The sequence below is a fragment of the Zootermopsis nevadensis genome, unplaced genomic scaffold (genome assembly GCF_977971745.1).
Source record: "Zootermopsis nevadensis isolate Lab colony 2312 unplaced genomic scaffold, Znev_1.0 Znev_ptg000024l, whole genome shotgun sequence".
In the NCBI taxonomy this organism is placed as follows: Eukaryota; Metazoa; Arthropoda; class Insecta; order Blattodea; family Termopsidae; genus Zootermopsis; species Zootermopsis nevadensis.
The window spans coordinates 14,016,843-14,036,881 of NW_028259156.1; the positions used below are offsets into that span (position 1 = coordinate 14,016,843).

Here is a 20,039-nt window from a genome sequence, read left to right on the forward strand (position 1 = left end):
ATTATTTTATTATCAAAATTAAATCGGTATTTCCATTTTTCATTTGTCCAGCAGAGGAATCATTTTCGTTAATTCGAAAATATTGGACCGAAGTTTGAGGGATTATTCTGGAGACAAAAAAAAATGGCACTGTTAGTCATTACCTATTAATTGTTTAAAAGCAACAGTGCTTCAGGCCCAGGTCTTATACCAGTCTGTAATTTCTATACTTTGAGAAATAATTCATCAAAGAATTCGTTAATACATTAAGCTATTTAAAAAAAATAATTAAATTACAAAAGTGACATATCTTCGAATAAATTGGAGAAATTATAAGTAGACAATAATTTGGAATGTTCAGTGATGATCTTTTTCGACGTAATGTACCAGTATTCGCTTGTAGGGACTGGGTAGAACCAGCAGAAACAGCCCGAACATCCAGTAACCCAGAAACGATTAGATCTGTCCCTTTTGACTACAAGTTCAGTGCGTCAATGCTAAACCCGCCCCTTCGGTACTATGGACCACATTCCAAACACCGTACACCTCCCTTTGATATTTACTGACAAGGAAGCTTATAAGTGTTTAGGTAAAAGAGGTCTGTGCTTTGAGCTTTGAGCACAACGATAGAAAAGAAAAAAAGGTCATTTGTCAAAATGTTTGCCTAAACACTAGACGTTCATCCAACTTCAATTCAAATTCTAGTGTTCTATTTCTCAAACTACCTTTGCGTTTAAAGCTTGCAAATACAATCAATTATTTCAAACTCCGCTCTCTAAAGGCAATGCTGTAAATAAAAGTGAAGCGAATTAAGGCAGAGAATACACTTAAAATTCTGTACGAGAAATATAGTTGTGTTTGGTTTAATTGCACAACAGCTCCGACTTGTTTCCAGCAAATTCCCACTGAACCAATGTCTACAACTTTTCTTCCACGATACATGCACCAGCCGAGAAATGTTGGACACAATTCTATTTTCCCCACGAGATGCTGTAACGAGCAGTTTCTTTACGAGTCTCGTATCCAGCTCCTGCATCCCCCTTTCTTACCCTAATAAATTTAGTATTTTTTTTTTGCGTCCTCGTTTCTCCTGGTTGGCCATCTGACCGACTTCACCTACTCCATACCATAAAAACAGGTAATCGAAATTCTCCACAAAACCCTACCACCAACATTGTTACATTTTATAGGGCACTCGCAGGTTTCAAAAACATCCTGATAGATCCATTCAACCAGTGGATCATTTTATCCACGAGGATGTACTTGATAGAATAATATTATGATCACAGGTTTATGGTAAAATGAAATTCCTCTCAAGTATAGAAACTCAATGCAAAACGTGTACATCACTTGGAAGATTTTATTCGATAATTTTTCAAAGACACTCAACCTGACTGACACTTAATCTTTCTAAATAATGTTAGGTTAGTGTAAGTTGTCTAAAGAAGCAAACACTACTTCCTTTCAAATTTGAAGCTATTCATAAACCTCTTTAGTATTCTGACAAATCAATATTTATGGTAATTTAAACTTTTAAAATTAATAATATTAGATCGATACTGCAAAACATTTTTTTAATAACTACTGTAATTTCCTTCTAAGAATTGGACTTTTACCACGTCTTGTTTACTTAATCTAAGGAAGCGAGAACATTTGTACTAATAACCAACATAAATAGTATGCCATCAAGTGGATAAGAGTTCAAATCTCGTATTTTCCGCATAGGAATTCGTAGTGGAAGGTATTTGTATTCGTTAATTATCTTTTTATTTCGACGCTGTATGGGCTGAGTTGTGACAGATTCGAATAAACCATAAATTAAAATGTAATATGATAGGACTTTTATAATCCCTAGCCTTCTACAAAAAGCAAACTTTATTTTGTTCTGATAATATCCTTATGATATCAGCGTCTATTCTGGCGGGATTCAAAAATTTCTGGCCTCAGGATGGGTTGGAATAAAACAAAATTCGAAACTGGGGAACAGAAGAATCAAGCGAGTCATATATGACGCAGGAAAAGTCTGTTACATGGTAAGCGCTAGCTGGACGAATTTTTTTTAAAAAAAAATGTAGTAGGCAAATTCATTATACGGACGGTAGACTCTATTAATTATGCAAAGGCGCTCTGCTGCAAAATGGGGGTAGTGTTTTATAACTCTCTACAGCCTGGAGACAGGCCTGTCGCTGGAGCAAAACTTTAGCCTTAATTTCACGGACAAACAGTCAAGTCGTTTTTCGGTACTTGCGAAGTAGACTTGCATGAAACTATAAAATTACAGGTCCTGAAAAGGAAAATTGTGACAACCGTGTCAACGGCTTCACGCAATCTACAGACACATCATCACTGATTCAATTGTATTCACGCAGCTGATATGAATTCACATGTAGTCGCTGAGTTCAAAAAGTAATTATTATTAATTGAATAAAGCCTTTGTCGGTAAAGCAGGTAACACAGGTCGGTTGTCGCGGCTTTAGGGTTAAAATTCAGTATGATAATGAAAAGATATTAACACATTTAACAGACGGCTGAATAATCTGTTAAAGTTTTAAAAGTGTCAATAATTCACGACAAACATTTTCAAAATATGGCGAATGTTACGTTTTTATAAAATTATATCTTATTACGCAAAATAGGAAATTTTTGGTAACTCCGATCGCCCTGCTGATGGAGGCAATAAGCTCTGTGTGACAATGGTCAATTTATACGAGAGTACACGCCGCGACATCTCAGAATACCGTTATCATGACCCTTTCTGTAATCGAACCCCTCCAGCCAGTCTACTAAGTGAGCTATCCCGTATGTTTTCATAAACTGATATTTTTTTAAATAAATACTTCCTATGAATTATTACGTATTTAAACGGTTTGCAAATATGAATATGTTCTATATTTACTCCTAAAGTATTAAGGAACTCGGTGAGCCATGCGCAGGCAGTCTGGCGCAGGATTGAAATGGAAATTAAATTGTACGACCTAATGTAGAATATTCTTTGTAACGATGCGTGTGTTAATTTTCTGCCAAACAATTTTTCTGTTTCTTTCTAATTCACCTTCCCTTTACGAATTAATACTTAAATTGCATAGGTAAAGCGAAGGTGTATTTTTTAAAATGGTTGTTGGTTTCGGGGACTACCGCATGAAGCAGGGACTAGACAAGGTTACTTGAGGAAGGTTTTGCAGAGAAATAAACGGACTTACTGGCTAGAGGTGTGGAATGGAGAACCGAAAACTCATTATCCTCCTGCTATGCCTGGGTCTGACAGCAGAACAATTACTGTTCCCTTTTCATCACCCACCTTACGTCTATACCCTCTTTGCCCCCTTCATGTTCCACGTATTTATCACATCTCTCTTTCAGTGTGGTACTTGTGTCGTTTATATGAAATGATCCCGGAAATTTATTTCACGTGAATAGATTCACAAAAATTCTTTTCTTCTCAAAATGTCAGGGTTCACAAACACCCTGAGGAATCCCACCTCACTTCACGTGACATTTCAGCTGTCTGGAATACTTTCTCTTGTGTGTTTTTTATACGCTTAGTAACAAAGACTTAAATTCTGATTGTAAGCGGATAAAAGCCACTCACAACTTATCGTTTCCGAGTGAACCCCCTATAATGTGTAAGACGAAACGCATGTGGCTTCTGTAAAATATTAGGCTAATTTACGATGCTGAATCAGTTGCACAATGGCGTAAGATCGTCAAGATCACGTCTGGGTAAAAATAATAAGCAAATAATTAATTACTGGATATACCGCTTGTGACACTTATGTAGAAATGGCTTTCCATTTTACGTAAATATTATTAGATCTATGCTTCATTCCTCCTTCTAGACACAATAATTAGTTTAAGATTCTCTTTAATATTATTCTCCGATTTATGACTACTGCTAGCAACTGGGCTATTCCGTACACTTTTTTCAGGAAATATTTCTATGAAAATCTCACCTGGAACCTGCTCTGTAACCCTTTGAATTCACCCCACATAATTTATCACGCTAATAACATATTTTGAAGCTTTAATATTACGAATCTCCGCATTATGCTACCTCTGTTCGTTTAGGTACAAATATTTTCCTCGGTACTTTGTTCTCAAACACCATTCTTTGTTATCCCAGTACTATGAGAGACCAGGTTTCAGACACCCAAAACAACAGGCAAGGTTACACTTCTGAATGTTGTATCCTTTCGTGTTTTAGATAATACATTTTAAACTGCATGGTACCCTAAAACAGTGGTATTCAACCTAGGGTACGCGTACCTCCGGGGGTACGCGAAGACATCTTTAGGGGGTACGTGAAATTTAAAATATATATATTATTTTATGATAAACACTGAATAATCAGTAATGTAATTTATTTAATTTATTTTAGATGTAGATTATATACTATGTATAACTTGAATTATACACCAGCAACTTTGGCGGTACAAAGTTAAGAGAAATTATATCTGGGGGTACGCGAACAAAAAAGGTTGAATACCACTGCCCTAAAGTATTTAATGGATGAAAAATTTGTCTACCCTTGACAATATCTTTAAATCGTTTCAACTTCATCTTCCACAAAATTCCACAATATACAATGTCAACCAATTAAAACCGATGATCGTGTAAATATTAATATTTCAGTCCATTAAAGCCTATAACTAGAATCAGGGAAACCTTTACGATAAAATATTGTAAAATCTGAAGTCTTAATATAAAATGTCTGAAAGTAGGGACACACACATATATATATTATATATATAACTAAAATAAATAGTATTTCGACTGGAAGGCGTCATAATAATGATTCGTTTGATAAAACCCTACAGAGTATATTTCAACTTTTATGTATGGGTGAATCCGAAGAAAGGAAACATCGGAAAAAGTTTTTCTCAGAGCAGTCAGGTTAGGTTTCAGCACGATGAATCTTAAATACAAAGACGGTATTAGAGAATAACTGCTAATAACAGGTATCAATACATTAATAAAATAAACAATCAAAATGACTGGGAAATAGTGGGTGAAAACAGAATTCAGAAGGTTCTCTGCGAACAGGCAGAGGAAACAGAAGGGCAGAAGAAATATAATACACGTACAGCAGGAATATAGAAAGGGCAATCTTAAAACTTCGTGGTAGCTTTGGTAACATTTCTGACGTATGATGAGTAAATGCATTGCAGATTTCATCGAACAACTTCTTAATAATTAAAATGCATATATTGCAGGCCTATAATATAAACCGATTATAACTTTATACAAAAGTAGTGTGAATATTTAATAATTTAAGAACTAGTTTCCGAATAAATGCATTAGATATACAGATCTTGATTGATGTGGGCTTTGTTCGTTTCCATCCATTACGTCTGTTCTGGAAAGCTCCACAAATTAGCAAGGTTAAAGCCGGGATAAAAATGTATGGAGGGTAAGTGATGACAGGGCTATTATTCATATCATGGCGTCAAGCAATTGTAGGAAACTAAGAGAACCACGGAAGTTTCTCCCCCTGAACCAGTGCCTGTGCATCGAAACCAGACGCCCTAATGGAATTGCGGGCGTAAGGTATTTGATTTCGTCGCGTAGGTCTCAGAGTACAGAGAAACTGTTCATGCGGACTGAGGTATTCGTCACTTTTACATTACAAAGGACGCAGTAGGAAAAGATAGAAATAAATCATAATTACACTCACGAATAATGTAACGGCAGATTAAACACCGGGGGACGCTCGTACCACTCAGTTCACAATCTTTTTGCCTTCTCGTCTCCTACACAAGATATAAAAATTAAAATACACAAAACAGTTAATTTACCTGTTGTTTTATCAGAGTGTTCTGTAGCACCAAAGGATGTAATAAGCCTCAGGTGGTCTGAGAACAAATTAGTCTACTTGCTAAGAATAATACTTGGAAATGAAGACGTAAAAGAACAAAGAGGATTGTGAAAAGAAGAGAATGAACAGCTTCATAAAGTGTAGTGTTCGCTAATATTAATACGAAGATGAAATCAAAGAGGAAGGAATTGGCAAAGCATGTAGCATGTTATCCAAACTTTAATTTTCTTCATATAAATTAAAGACGTGCAATACACTTTACTGATTTGATTATATTAATTCATACTTGAGCCCAAAGTGATGATAATTTTAATTTCGGAAATAATATATTGCATCATTCACGTGAGGGTGAACTGCATTTCTCTAATACTTCTCATCTTTAAGGAGAAATTTTGTTATTCCAAGGGGTGAGGGGGGGGAGTGGCCAGCTTTATGATGCGACCTCCCTTCACCCCCGGGGAAAGGACCCCCTGTGCCCACTACATAGGCGGGTGGGTGTGCCCGAGAGCCAGTCTGAACACAGAGAGTGGAAAAAAAGTCCTTTGACCCTCCCAGGGATCGAACATTGCTCATCTGGTCCATAGTCAATCATTACCCTGAGCCACGCTGGCTTTTATGATCGCAAGATTCCAAGGACATATAAAAAAATTACCTTAAACGATGTATAAACAATGATCATTTTATTCGAAAAGCACTTGAAGCTTATGTAAAACGGTTCCCAGTTGATGTTTAATGTCGCAATTTAATGACCTGTGTTTGGCTAACCCTTGCAGTAGAGTCTGGAGAGTAGGTTATGCGTGATGCCGAAGAGCACTAACGTTAGGGTCTTAAAAGAGGGGTGTTTTAGCATTACGCCACCCCGCTGCGGACCCATCGAGAGAGTTGTAACATCTGCACAATTGGTTCTTCGCGCCGCAGACGTCCTATTTCCAAGAGAGAAAAAATGCATCATCTTGCTGCCATGACAACAGAAGCGTGACGTGACCCTTCAACCCCCCCCCCCCCGCTGGCCGTGTTGTTATGTGGGAGATAATCGATTGTTACACCAAGCGATCAACAAAGGGCTCCCATACGCCTTCAGAAGGAAGTGATGATGTGACAGAATTAGCAAATATATGTAACAGCATGTTCCGCTAAGGATCTTTGCGCTCTTGTGTTTTACTGCAGAGTGCTAGCACGATAACGCATAAAAGCCGGGAACTTAATAATGTTAAAGTAACAAGACACATTTCACAGTGTAAAGAGAGGAAGAATGGAACGCCCCAAAGTCAGTAAATGATTCTTGTCCATAGATTTTGGCAGCTAGAGTCCAATGTAAAACTCCGGCTTTCGTGGTTAAACCGCATCGAATGTTGAAAATTATCTAATGTTTCGGCAAGCGCTGCAGTTGCCATCTTCAGGGTAAGACATTTCATTCACCCTGAAGATTGCAACTGCAATGTCTGTTGAAATTTTGGGTGATTTCCATCATTCGACGCTGCTCATCCCCGAAAACCAAATTTGTACGATAAACAATTTTAAAATTTTTATCATTGTAGATAGAGAGATTTTAAATATGAGACATAGCCATGCCTTAAGCGGGATTTAAATTCGCTATCCCAGTATTCAATAGTCCGAAACTATGAGCGTCTAAATCATAAGGCCACTGTGATTTCGTAACGCTACAGACATGTGACATCTGGAAGTATTTAAAATTTATTACTATTATTTTAGTAACCATTTGCTTACTCTCAGGCATATCCTAAAGTAGATGGTATTACTTCATCTATAAATAATCATGTTATTTTGCTTTGTTTTAATTATTACCTGTCTGTTTGCTAGGAACTTCATTATTATTATTGTTGTTATTATTATATAATTGTTGTATTTACTTTATTTTTTGTGCTGTATCTGTAATTTGCCGTCTGGCTGTTGATGCAGCACTCTAATAAAAATAATTGAATTGAATTATTATTATTAATGTGCTGTATCATTCACGAATATAATAGTAGATGAATACAATAACAATCATTTTAACAAGGTTCCTCTTTCAATAATTTAAATAAAGTAAACACGTCTTCATACAATGCTAGAGCTAAAAATGTCCTCTACTTTCATAATGCAAAGCATCTGATGGATTTGTTAGTTTTTCTTTCAAAGTTTCGTGCAATTTGTAAAAAGAAATCTGTCGGGAAGAAAAATCATCCAAGTGGACATAATTCTTGCAGAGAAACAACATGAAGTTAACTTCCTTGAAGTTTAAGTTATGCTGCAGTAAAACGTTCCCTGTTCTCTAATCAGGGTACCACTCCCTTCTTTAATTAATTTTCTCCCATCCAAAATACTTGCTACAACATAGGCACATGTTCGTTATGTCTTGAATATGTTTTACGTTAGTTTCATTATTTCTTAGTTATTGGGTAATAATGCAGAGACTTCTATTTCATCCTTAACTTTCATAACTTCGAAGTCATTATATCACAATAAAGAAGTTAAATTTTCTTTATGATGTGAAACAAAAATCTCCATCTTTCGCCTGTACAATCCATCTTTTTTCTCCGATGTGAATAAGTGCCTATTTATAGTAGATATTTTAAAACAGCACCGTAAAGTGAAAAAATTTGAACTCTGCTGTACTTTGGACATTTTACAGTGAGGTCTTAAAGCTAAATATCACGTGCGGCACTAGTACGTAAAGCAGCGGACGTGATAAGAATTTCGAATTTTTTTAAATCCTTCGAAATTAACAAATAATTTCGCGGACCTGTTTAAAAGTTGTCTCCTGCTGGATGCGGACCGCGGGCCCCCAGTTGCATTACGCTATCCTAAAAAGGAAGCACAGGTAGATATTTACTATGTCATGTTGTAACGTTTATTACCAATGAAAGAAGATGGCTGTAAACTCTTCCTTTGTCGTGTATTTTAAGATCTCATATTGTGTCCCTCACTTCTAGCGAGCTTCTGTAGGTCACGATGAGTGACTGGTGTGACGTCAACCAAATGACAGGACCTGCAATAAGAAGCCGGATTCTGGAGGAAGTCGCCCTTATATATAGCTGTCACCCCAACTAAAGCAAGACAAAGATGGCCCATAAAAGTTTCTAAGACTAAAAATGTCACCGCGGTTCAGTTAACACACGTTCACAGCAGACAAAGTGTCTTGACATTTTATCGGTTTCCAGTATGGCTTACTACTTTGCTCTTTTAATCTGCGTTGAAGCCAAATAAATTCTAAAAATACAATGTTAAATCGTTTCCTCGACTTTATAACACGATCTTTGTCAACAAATATAAGAATAAAATTATTCAGCTGTACAATGAAAAGTAGTAGATACTTCCCCAGTCGTTTCGGAAAGACGCTGCTATAGTTTAAGTTTTAATGTGAACGTCAAGTTTAATTCTAAATGGAGACGTAACAAATTGTAAGCACGATTTTACAGGGTTTTAAATTCACGATATGTTTCACGGTTTTAAGGTTATGACCAGAAAGAAGATTACTGCTCATAATAGACAGAAACTGGCAAAGACATTCGAGAAGTCTGCCACCAATCGAGAAGTCTGTTAAAAATAAGCTACCAACTATTTCACTTTCACTGATACAAGAGACAATAATTTAGTATAACACTCATAAGTGTAACTAAATATACAACAAGAGTACCTTTATTAACTTTAAGAAATAAAATGACTTAGTCATCTTCGTACTGTCTATTCTTGGTTTTACGGATTAAATTCGCCAGACCAGATATTTCTATACGTCTGTATGTTGGCTTCTCTTGAAAGAGAATAAGAAAACCGCCTGGCTGGAAGAAATATGATTGTCATTACTCCTTTAAACTACGATGTCACAGTCTGAAGATCTCGAGCAAATTTATCACGGAAAGAATTTTCTGATTCACACCCTTAGAGAAGTTTTGATGATGACGTTGGTAATATTTTTCTACTGGCATTTCTTACGAATATCTGACTTCCGTATAATATTATCGTCACAGAATGGTTTCCATTTCCACGCCATATTTATCGTCAGAATGAGTAGTATCGTCTGAGCCTCGCATGTCTTCTGAATACTTTTAAGTTTTGAAAACGCTGGAAAATAACTCTTAATTCCTTCACTGTTTTATTTCCATATACCAATCTAACAAATTTTCTTAAACATCCAAGTTAAGTAAAACGACTTAGGTGTAGATCTAAGTGTGCACAGGTCGTTTTAGGGCCTAATTTCCGTTTTAAGGATAGCCTTGTGACACTGACAGTTCTGTACTAATAAGTTTGGAGCGAACAGATTGAATTTCACGAATTCAGTAATAGAATATGTCGCTGAAGACCACTACGACTTTAAACGTTCTAATACCGACACAAAAACGTTTTGACAAGAGCGTCTGTAGCGCCACCTCAATGCACGAACGTTAAATTCTGTGACAAAAGATTATTAAAACAAGCAAATTTCTAAAACGGGAAATAGCTTTATGGAAAGTGAAGGGAATATGAGGTTACGGCTGAATGTTTAAAGCAGAGGAAATCTATATTAATGTACGTCATGACAAGAAAATTTTATTAAAATCATAATTATTATTTTATAACTTGTGCTAGCCTCACTAAACAAGTAGGAGCATTTAATACGAACACACGTTTGAAATTTTTTATAGAACTTCTTTTAGAAACAAAAGCGAGCAAACAATTTCCAAAATGTTAAAAAGCCTTATTTATTATTGAAGAATTAATGTTCCTGTTGGAGAACTCGTTCTTATTCAAATACTTTCTAATTTTGAGACTGCGAACTCCGATGGTTTAACCCTTCTAAATCTAAACCCTATAATTGAACTCGAACGTGAACCAATTTAACCCATATGAGTTCTGAGTTTTCGCGGCGTTAAATTCTGGATTGTGCTCTGCTGGGGTGTGACGTTCTGTAGTCTTGCAATCCAGAAGACCGCATCCTAGAGTTCTGTCCTATTCCTGATTTCCATCCTTATCTTCAAAATTTACTATACGCTTTTACTGTTCCTCTACCCGAGCCCTTTGCAATAATTTGAACCTGCATGATTTAATTACTCCGATAATACCAGAACAACTGCATGAATCACAAAATTCCTCGTCTGAAATAGCTGTTTCTAAGTGTGTATTTTTCAAAGACAGAATCCAGACTTCAGCTGAGAAGAACAGTGTCCATTTCTGTGGTGAAAATGGAAAAGTCACAACGCAAACAACCTAGGAATATTCAATTCAGTATTCCTGCTCTTACCTGTTCTTCGATTAGGCTTTCCGGCCTGTTCAAATTCACAATTAACTGCGTTATTAAGAAACCTTTGGACCCTTAGTAGAGTTCCTTTGATGGGGGATGGCACCATCGCTTCGCAAAGCATCTAAAGACAAAAGGTGATGCAGAAAAACAGTGCCATTCATCGTGCATCGAACTCGCAATTCTATATCAGTGACCTAAAATAAATTAATTTAATTAATTAATTAATTTCGGCCATTTGACATCATATCCTTCCTTACCCATATACCTATTAGAACGTCAGAGGCATACCTACTACGTAGTTTAAACTGCTTTTACGCATAAAACATAAATATTTTAGAGATCGTCATTTGTGACGTAATTAACCATTCCTTAGCAACCTGTTGCGATCCGAGGTGGTACCTGAGTCTGCAAAATCTCTTTCCAAGCTACAGGAGTTGAAAGCTATTAAATACGGTTTAAAATCTAGCAGCGCACTAAAAGGTTTTGTACTGTGAGTCGTGTAATTATCAGCTTGCGTTTATTACATGTATAAGACGTCCGACAATTACGCGGAACTTCAACGAGTAATTTGCAACCACGTTCTTTAGTTACACAAGACTTCCATAGGACATGGTGTGGACTATTTTTAATGGAATAAGTTTGTGTGATGGATACTCTGTATTATCATGTGACGAAGTACAGATACATTTCTGTTCAATGTATTTGTAAAGTTACTTAAAGAAAGAATTCATTTCCCTCAAATTTAAATGGGCATTTTTTATTAGTCTCGCGTTATAAAGTAATTTGATACCCGCAATTTATAAACTGATTAAGAATGGTTTCTTTTATTTCACGGCAGACTTCAAGTCCTGTCGTATTTTATTTCTTATCATTATCACCTGTCTCCCAATCGTAAGCTACAGAAGCACTAAAGACACCTTTCAAATTTGAACTAATTGACAGGCAAGCAGAAATGTTCAGCGCGAAGACTTGCAAGTCTTTTATACTGCAGGACAAACACACTGCGACAAGAATATTATATCCGAAAATGTAGTGATCTGAATAATTATGATTCACGTGGATTGAAGAATCAACAAATAAGCTAGTCTCACAACGACATAAATGTGTTAATATACAGTACTCAAAATGACGAAGTTCTAGAGAATGACGTAAATGGTAGAAGTAAATTACTCATGTACCTAAGCCCTAAGACATGAAGACATACACCAAGCATGGAGGAAAACCTTCACACATTCTCAAATAAGTGACGTAAGCTAGAAAACGGAACTGTCGAAAAACGTTTTCTAACTATTTCGTACAAGATCAACCATTTCAAGGACCCAAAATGTCCCTACACACGACAAATGTCCTACAACATAACAGTATGAGAAAAAGTTATTTCTAATGGTACGTTTATTTATGTATAAAAATCCGAATGTAAATAGCGTGTACTTTATGTGTGTTTCTAAAATGAAAGAGGACATTTCGTAAGTAGTGTGCGATCAATATTTATTACATTATAAATGATGCACAAACACTCTATTTAAAGACTAAACAACTCCCATTCATGAGGGAACAAATTTTACTTAAAGTATAAAACAGGAATAAAATTCTGAGCGTACTTCGAAATATTAAATAATTATTACTCGTAGTTAATATTTAAAAGTTTTTTATCTAAAATCATACAACAGAAACGGGAAGGATTTAAAGTTGTGGAAACTGTAAGCATTTCGAGGAAAATTGGAAAATAAACTTTTTTTTTCCCACTAAACGTCACTAAGTAAAAATTAACATAATTTAAAACCTTTATGTGCGTACTTCTTTACTGGTTTACTTTTTCATTAGAATAAGTGGCAAACTACAAAGTTCAAATATTTTGCAGTATCAAGGGCGTAACTGTATCACAACGGTAAAGAAGAGTTTCTGTATATTTCCATACATTTAACATCTAATGAAATACATTTGCTATCCGTGTTAGTTTCCCGTTCTTGGATTAAGACTTCAAGACATTATTGGAGTAAACTCAAGTGGGCTACATTTTGTTAATTGATCAATGGTACAGAGTCGGCTCAAACACGATGGTTATTCGCTCTTGAAAAAAGAAGTTAAAACAAAACTAACTCAACTTATATTTTGTACTGACATTACAGGGAACGTCGAATATTAAACGCCAATCAAATCCAAAAGTTCGTGACGACGGTGAGTTATTTGAATAAAAATTTCCTTGGATATTTTCCATCGTCTAGTAAAATAATAAAATAGAAAAACGACGTTTCGGAGATGGGGCTTTATCTCCGTCTTCAGGTACCTACTCTGTTGGGTTGTGACTTGTGAAAAATGTGGGGTGGAGTAACTTCGTAAGCAGGTCTCCCTGCTACCGTATCTACCGGACATCCACTCATCATCACCTCATCGCTGCAGCAACAGAGTAGAACGTGGGAGTGCCGACAATTAAAAATACACAACGTTCGCAAGGGAACTTTAAAAATATCGCTAACAGTTCTGCGTTAGTAGCTTCCAACCTGACGCCTATACATCGAATTACTTTAGACTTTAGCAAAGGCCCCTGTTCCTAGTGACGACTTCCAACACTCCATTACTTTGAAAGACCTGACCTGCTATCTCAGATTTGTTCACATTGTCAAGAGGACGAAAAGCCAATAGCTCATTATCCGTACAGTTTAATACGACGTCAAAGCGGGATCCTTCTGATCCCCGGAGTTAACTCCGGTTACAGGGTCACTCCTACATTCCCCACAGTTCTGATAAAACTAAAGGAAGTCGGTTCTTTCCCTCGGATCATTTTATATTTTTGGGTCTAGGAGAAATCGTATTATAGACCCTCAAATAAAGCTGTTTTAATTCGACGAAGTGGGACCTATAGTGGATCTAACCGGAATTTCGAAATTTCTACCCTTTACAGATGCTTGTTGCCACACAGGGGTTAGTAAATGAGATATACTCAAAGTGATCTGTCTTTCACAGCGATAGATCATAGAGTATCTTCAAACAGATTATAGTCACCTTCTTGCTATGTAGTTGATGTTTGAGATTCAGATTACGACAAGAACTTACACTGTCATTAGAGTTAATTTAAATATTTTACGTACAAATGTGGAGTATCTATTTATGCTATTTTCCTACTCTAGAATATTCGAAATTTTGACCGGCATTTAGGATAAAAGGACTTACCAAGCATTTTTTCTTTTATTGTATATAAGCCTTATAATCACGTAGTACCACGACGGAAAATAAAAAAGTAAACATGTGTAATGCTAATTACTTTAGAATTTATAACCTGAACTTAAAGAAATTAGGAATGATTCAGCATTTGTTTCTTCCAGTGGCCAAACTTTTTGTAAGTTAGGACTCGCAGTATTAAACACAGAACCGAATAAAATGTTCTTATACTTAAGCCATCGCAGTAATAAATCATATTCTCCCTTTGTGTTCATAAATTTTATCACTTTTCCTATTCTGACACCACTGATTATACAGCAGCTGGAAAAGTTTTCTGATTTTTTTTTTTTTCGTTTTGTTTCACAGTTCAAAAGATATTAGAAGGGGTGAAATCACGTAGATAAAATCAACGATAAAATTGGTTTACTTCGTTCTGACTGAATCACAGAACTTCGTAACTAATATAAAGCTACCTGACGACTGGATCTGTGGTCTACCATTTATTGCCAACCACTCAGATTCAAAGCTCATAGATTTCTGATCTGGGTTATAATGGCTCTCCTCAGCACAATAGGAGTACGGCATATTGCATGAAAGGTCAGATCTCCGTCCACCCAAATCTTTCGAATTTCTTTATTTAACAGTGTCTTCTCCGCTTCATATATCCAGCCTCCAATTTGGGAAAGAGAGAATCAATTGTGTGTTGTAACAGAAACGAAAGAAGGGGTGTGCGTGGTGGAGGCTAGGAATTTGGAAATTAAGGGGTTGCAGGAAGATGTCCAGAAAGTGTGGCAGTGAAGCTAGGAACTGGAGAATAAATTTGTAGTTCAAAAAAGTGGTTACGTGTGAACGAATAAATTGCATACAAAAAGTAAGTTTAAAACAGATTATTGATCAAGGATATTGGAAACTACTTTTTAAAGAAAGGGTAAATGGGAGAGATGTGTCAGTAAAAGTAGTAGTAGGAGGCAATAACTGACAGGCCTTCACAGTAGTTGCTTTACTTAATGTAATTGTAAAAATATTCGATTCACTGAAGTCCTATCACCGTTATAACCCGGGGGTTTCCGCGGAGAGCAGAACCACGTAAGAGCCAAACATCTTAAAAAAATATCGGCCTCCGGGCTTGGAATTGAAACCGGTTGTTTCCCAAAACCAATCCGCATTTGTAACCACTCAAACACGACATTGGGACATACGGATCTTAAAGACGACAGAACCTAACTACGACTTCAGACTAACATTCCACATAATTTTAAACAAACACATATCATTATTCTACGATTAAGTTAAATGCAACTAGACTTAAACTTTGTAATCATAAAACTAATTTATTTTGGAATTTAAGGGTCACTTCAACTGCGCTATCCCCAGGCTCGGAATCAAATTTAGGCCCTTATGTCACACAGAAGTTCAGTATTTAAGAAGGTCAAGATTTCGAATATGACTGCTGTCACTAATATCGAAAATACGTGTAGACAATAAAATATATTTTAGCGAAATTATAAGCAGTTAACTAATTATATGCGTAGAGCCAGGGGCAGTGGAAATACAGATGATTATTAAATGTGACAAATACGTTTATGCAAATGACGATATAAACAAAAGACGTGTCCTCTCTGACTAAATTACAAACCCTTTCAATGTACACTGAGTCTGAGTGAACCACGTGTTACAACAATTACAAGTTTATAATGTCTTAATTCAATGAGACCGCGTTCTACCTGATAATATTGGCCTACACTGGACTGGAAACACGGGAGACACAAATATTTGCAGCATGTTATATATATGTTACAAAGAGATGAATGCAATTAATCTCCATCAAGACGAAAATGCTGACATGAATTTCAATATTCTGCATGAAAGCGGTTGGTGGTAATTCTGGCAAATTCGAATTATGCACGGATCGTGTAATTCCAACAGTATGGGTAATTTCGCAAAACATTCTCCAATCAAGTGGGTTTCAGACGATCCAAACTGTAATCATTTTTTTTTCGCCAGTTTCTCTCCAGGTGATGATATTTTGTTACCAACTATGAAAACCTCGATTACCTATAACTCACATCCTGACTTCACTTCATTAAATCTGTCATAGTTTGGACCAGACCCCTTCTGGTTTTGTAATTAAAGTGTACGTCATACAATGAGCATGGATATCGCAGGAAGGCCAGAGTTCAGAAATAGAATCCGGAACAACATATAATCACATGTGTCCCACATACAGAATTACAATATCTACGTAGCCGATGGAGGTCATAAATATTACTTACGCTGGGAACGTAACAACGAAGTCGTGAAATAATCTGCCGCAATCACTACACAAGCGGCAACCGTAATTTTTTTTTTAAATTTACTCGTGCTATATTTAAGAAGGCTGTCAGTAGTTCAGTACGTATAACGTCGAATGAAGGAATGATTATGAAATATTGAAGCAAAAATATAAGAAAGGAAGCTGCAGCGCACAATTTAACGCACATTTCTGGTATCTGAATGGAGGGACAACCCATGAACAAGGACAGTCGGTCCGCGTCGAGATATGAACCCGGGACCTCTCAAATACGAAGTAGGAATACTGACCCACTCTGCGACCATGTTCGGTCTAACAGTTTTTTTAACATTAGTTGATGTACGAGTGTAAAACTTGTCTACCGCCCTCACGTATTAACAGGAATTGATGCCTGAACGTCGGCCGTGCAGAATGCTGCAGCAAGTTGCTCCGAAACGTCGATAATGTTAATCACTTCGGTATGATACATTACCCAACAGACTGTATAGAGAACAGATTGGGGGTGTCTGAAACCAAGAGCTATGAACGTTGAGATGTGGCACATGAAGAAGAAATTAAAAATGTACACAGAAATTTGGTCGAGAACCTTGACGGGAGGAGTTCATTTGGGATGCCTAGGTGTACAAGAAGTAATATGATGCGTAATAACCCTGATGATGGAGGCAGCGAGCGCCTCTGAAATGTCGGTGAATATTTATCTGATTGCACGACGTAACATCTCAGAGGAGAGCCATCTCCATATTGAATTTTGTTGGGGGCTACCTCTCGAATAATTACGGAAGCGAAGATTGATGGGGAGGATGATATTAAAATGTATGGGAAAGAAATGTATTATCCTCTAACTTGTTATTACTTAGGTACAAATAAGCACCCAAATAATTTGTTTACAAATTATTTGTTTTCATTGTGTATATATATATATTTCTCTTTCTAGAAACGTATGGAATATAAAAGATTCTTAACCGAGTAAAAGTATTTTTCTGAATATAATTTCATCTTATTGTAGTCAATATCACTTTAATTTGTTATTGCCTTGGATAGTTTAGTCTAAAAAGAGTTATTATGTGTGACTATACTTCCAAATGTGTGTGTGAAGTATTTTCTCTGGAAACATCCTCTTTCTTTGTTGGAAACGGCTTTCATACACTTCAAAGTTCTCTCAAACTGTTTTGCTACAACCACTCTCTGATATTACACCCATGGTTCAATTTTACTCCTGAGAGTAGGTATTGTATAATCTTCTTCAGCTACCCTCGCTTATTGAATTCCACTTGCGGTTTATTAGCACAGAGTATAGACGCCAGCATCTTCCTTAGCTGAACTGCAGGATTAGAAGTGAATAGAAGGGCCGTATTAACGTTAAGAGCTGGTTGACGAGCTCTCGTATTCAGGGTCAGGCAAAGCTGTCCCTGGTGCTTAACTAAACACCATGCCACGCCCATATGAGGGTGTCGAGAAAGAATTAATTGACACCTTGTTTAAAGTTTTCATTAAGTGCCACTGTTCATGAGAGTAAAGAAGCAGTTACCAAATTTTATAAAAGTCCTCTGAAATTATACATCATTATGTCACTTTTAATATATAATAAATTATTTAATAGAGTAATCGTTCTACACGTATTTTAATCTTCACCGAAAACTGAAACTGTTAGCGTAATCTTCTCTCCAGCTATTGCAACAGAGAGAAGGTAATTTAATCACACTTACAACGCCTCCTATCCGGAGACTCAACTACAAAAATCCATAATCCATAAACATACAAGAAAAGGTTAAAATAATATGCATAATATAATACGGTGGAGCTGTAACATAAGAAAAAATTTTAATCATCACGAGTGCATGAGGTATGTTTGCACTTCCTTCCAAACTGAAAGAGGTTGAAAACCTATGTGTAATTTGACAAGAAACAGGTGAACGAAGTAGATAATAAGTTTTGCATATATACCTAAGTTCGTACAATTATAATTATTCAATCCTTCAATAATTATAACAAAGATTTAAAATGACCATTTCTTCTTCACTCATTTTTACGCGGTAGACGCATTATGTAACTTGTTAATACATTCCTCAAATGTGAGAAACAGTTATGTTGTTCTATACGTAAATTCAGTAAAAATGCACACGGAAACTCTGAAACATTAATCAAAGGATAAACATGGTATATATAATTTATTTGCTTTTTTGTCCTAACGACACTTCACTTTTTATACACTGGAGACTGAAAGGCAGAGTTTTGATATATAGTCACAAGCAGGGGTACAGGCGTCAAGACGTCACCCCTCCCCTTTCGGCACACTGGGGTATTACGGAGGTCTGGATAAAATATGGCCCTGTTTTATGCTAAACAAGATAATCTAGGGTTTGTAAATGGTAAATGAATCTCAGTTACTACGTTTTGCGAACCATGTGACTTGTGTTTCACAAATGTGATACGATCCTAAACATAAAGAAGAAACAGCACGTATAGTATAGTTAGGACATCGATTATCAATATTACAGAGAGCAAATACGAGCAATTTTGATTCGTTAGATTGTTATCCTTGATTTCCCAATAGAATTTTACGTACGAACCCACACAGGTCTCTCCGAGTTCATCTGTTTCCTTCCTGTTAACTGATTCATACCACCAGTATTTTGCACATTGCAGATGACCATGCAGATCACATCCGAAGAGACTAAATTGGCTAACATCGTTTGTACCACACAAAATTTGTCAACAATCACATATTTCAACTCCTCACACACTAGATGCTATATCATCTTCATATTACATTAAATCTAACCGACCACCCTGAAAGTTTATATTTCCTGACAGCTTCAACGGCACCGGAAACTGATTCATTTCGAAAACCCTATCTTAATTTTTCGAGAAATAATAATTTTATACATATTACTGATGCATAACTCTTAAAAACTGCATCATATTACAATAAGCTCGACTTGTATTCGAACGCGAGCTATAGGCTACGTATATAAAAGATGAAATCAGAAAAATTTCAAAACAAACAAAACGACAATTACAAGATCAACTAATTACTATTGCGAACAACATTATAAATAGCCCAAGGGCCCTGCGTATTATTAAATTCAACCTAGACAACGCACAATGCCAAATGTGCAAGTTCTAGTTAATAAACGATGTTCCAGTTTGAAAACATTTATTGAACGTTGGACTCGGTTTAACAAACTCTAAATTACGAGTTTCATTCGAAGTAGAATATTTAGAAAGGGAACTTTTTAAACTAAAATTTACCAGAGTAGGATTTTTACTGTTCTGGTTCTGACGTACAGAAGAGTGAAAACATGAACCATGTTTCTCATCTTTTTGTTACTTCAGTTTCTTCGTTGTAGGTGGCCCCGTGGGAGGCTTTCATAGCAAAAATAGCGGAATGCAATAGACAGAGAGAAAATGCGTGAAAATCAGTAAGTAACGGAATTATTCTGCTTCCCTGTCGTAATTGTTCATTTCTATACATTTCCTCTTTTCTTGTGCTAACTTCGTTTATTGCCTGCTGCGTCTTCCATAACAGTCAATGGAGTTTCGAGTCTGGGTCAAGGAGAATGGATTTTTAACGCAGTATT

At 36.2% G+C, this 20,039-nt stretch overlaps 1 protein-coding gene across 2 annotated transcripts in view; it reads right to left on the reverse strand.

Annotated features, from left to right (window-relative positions):
• The window catches only part of Axs (Abnormal X segregation), a 230,836-nt gene that overhangs the window by 195,277 nt on the left and 15,520 nt on the right, over positions 1 to 20,039 (reverse strand). The gene's annotated exons all lie outside the window — the stretch shown is intronic.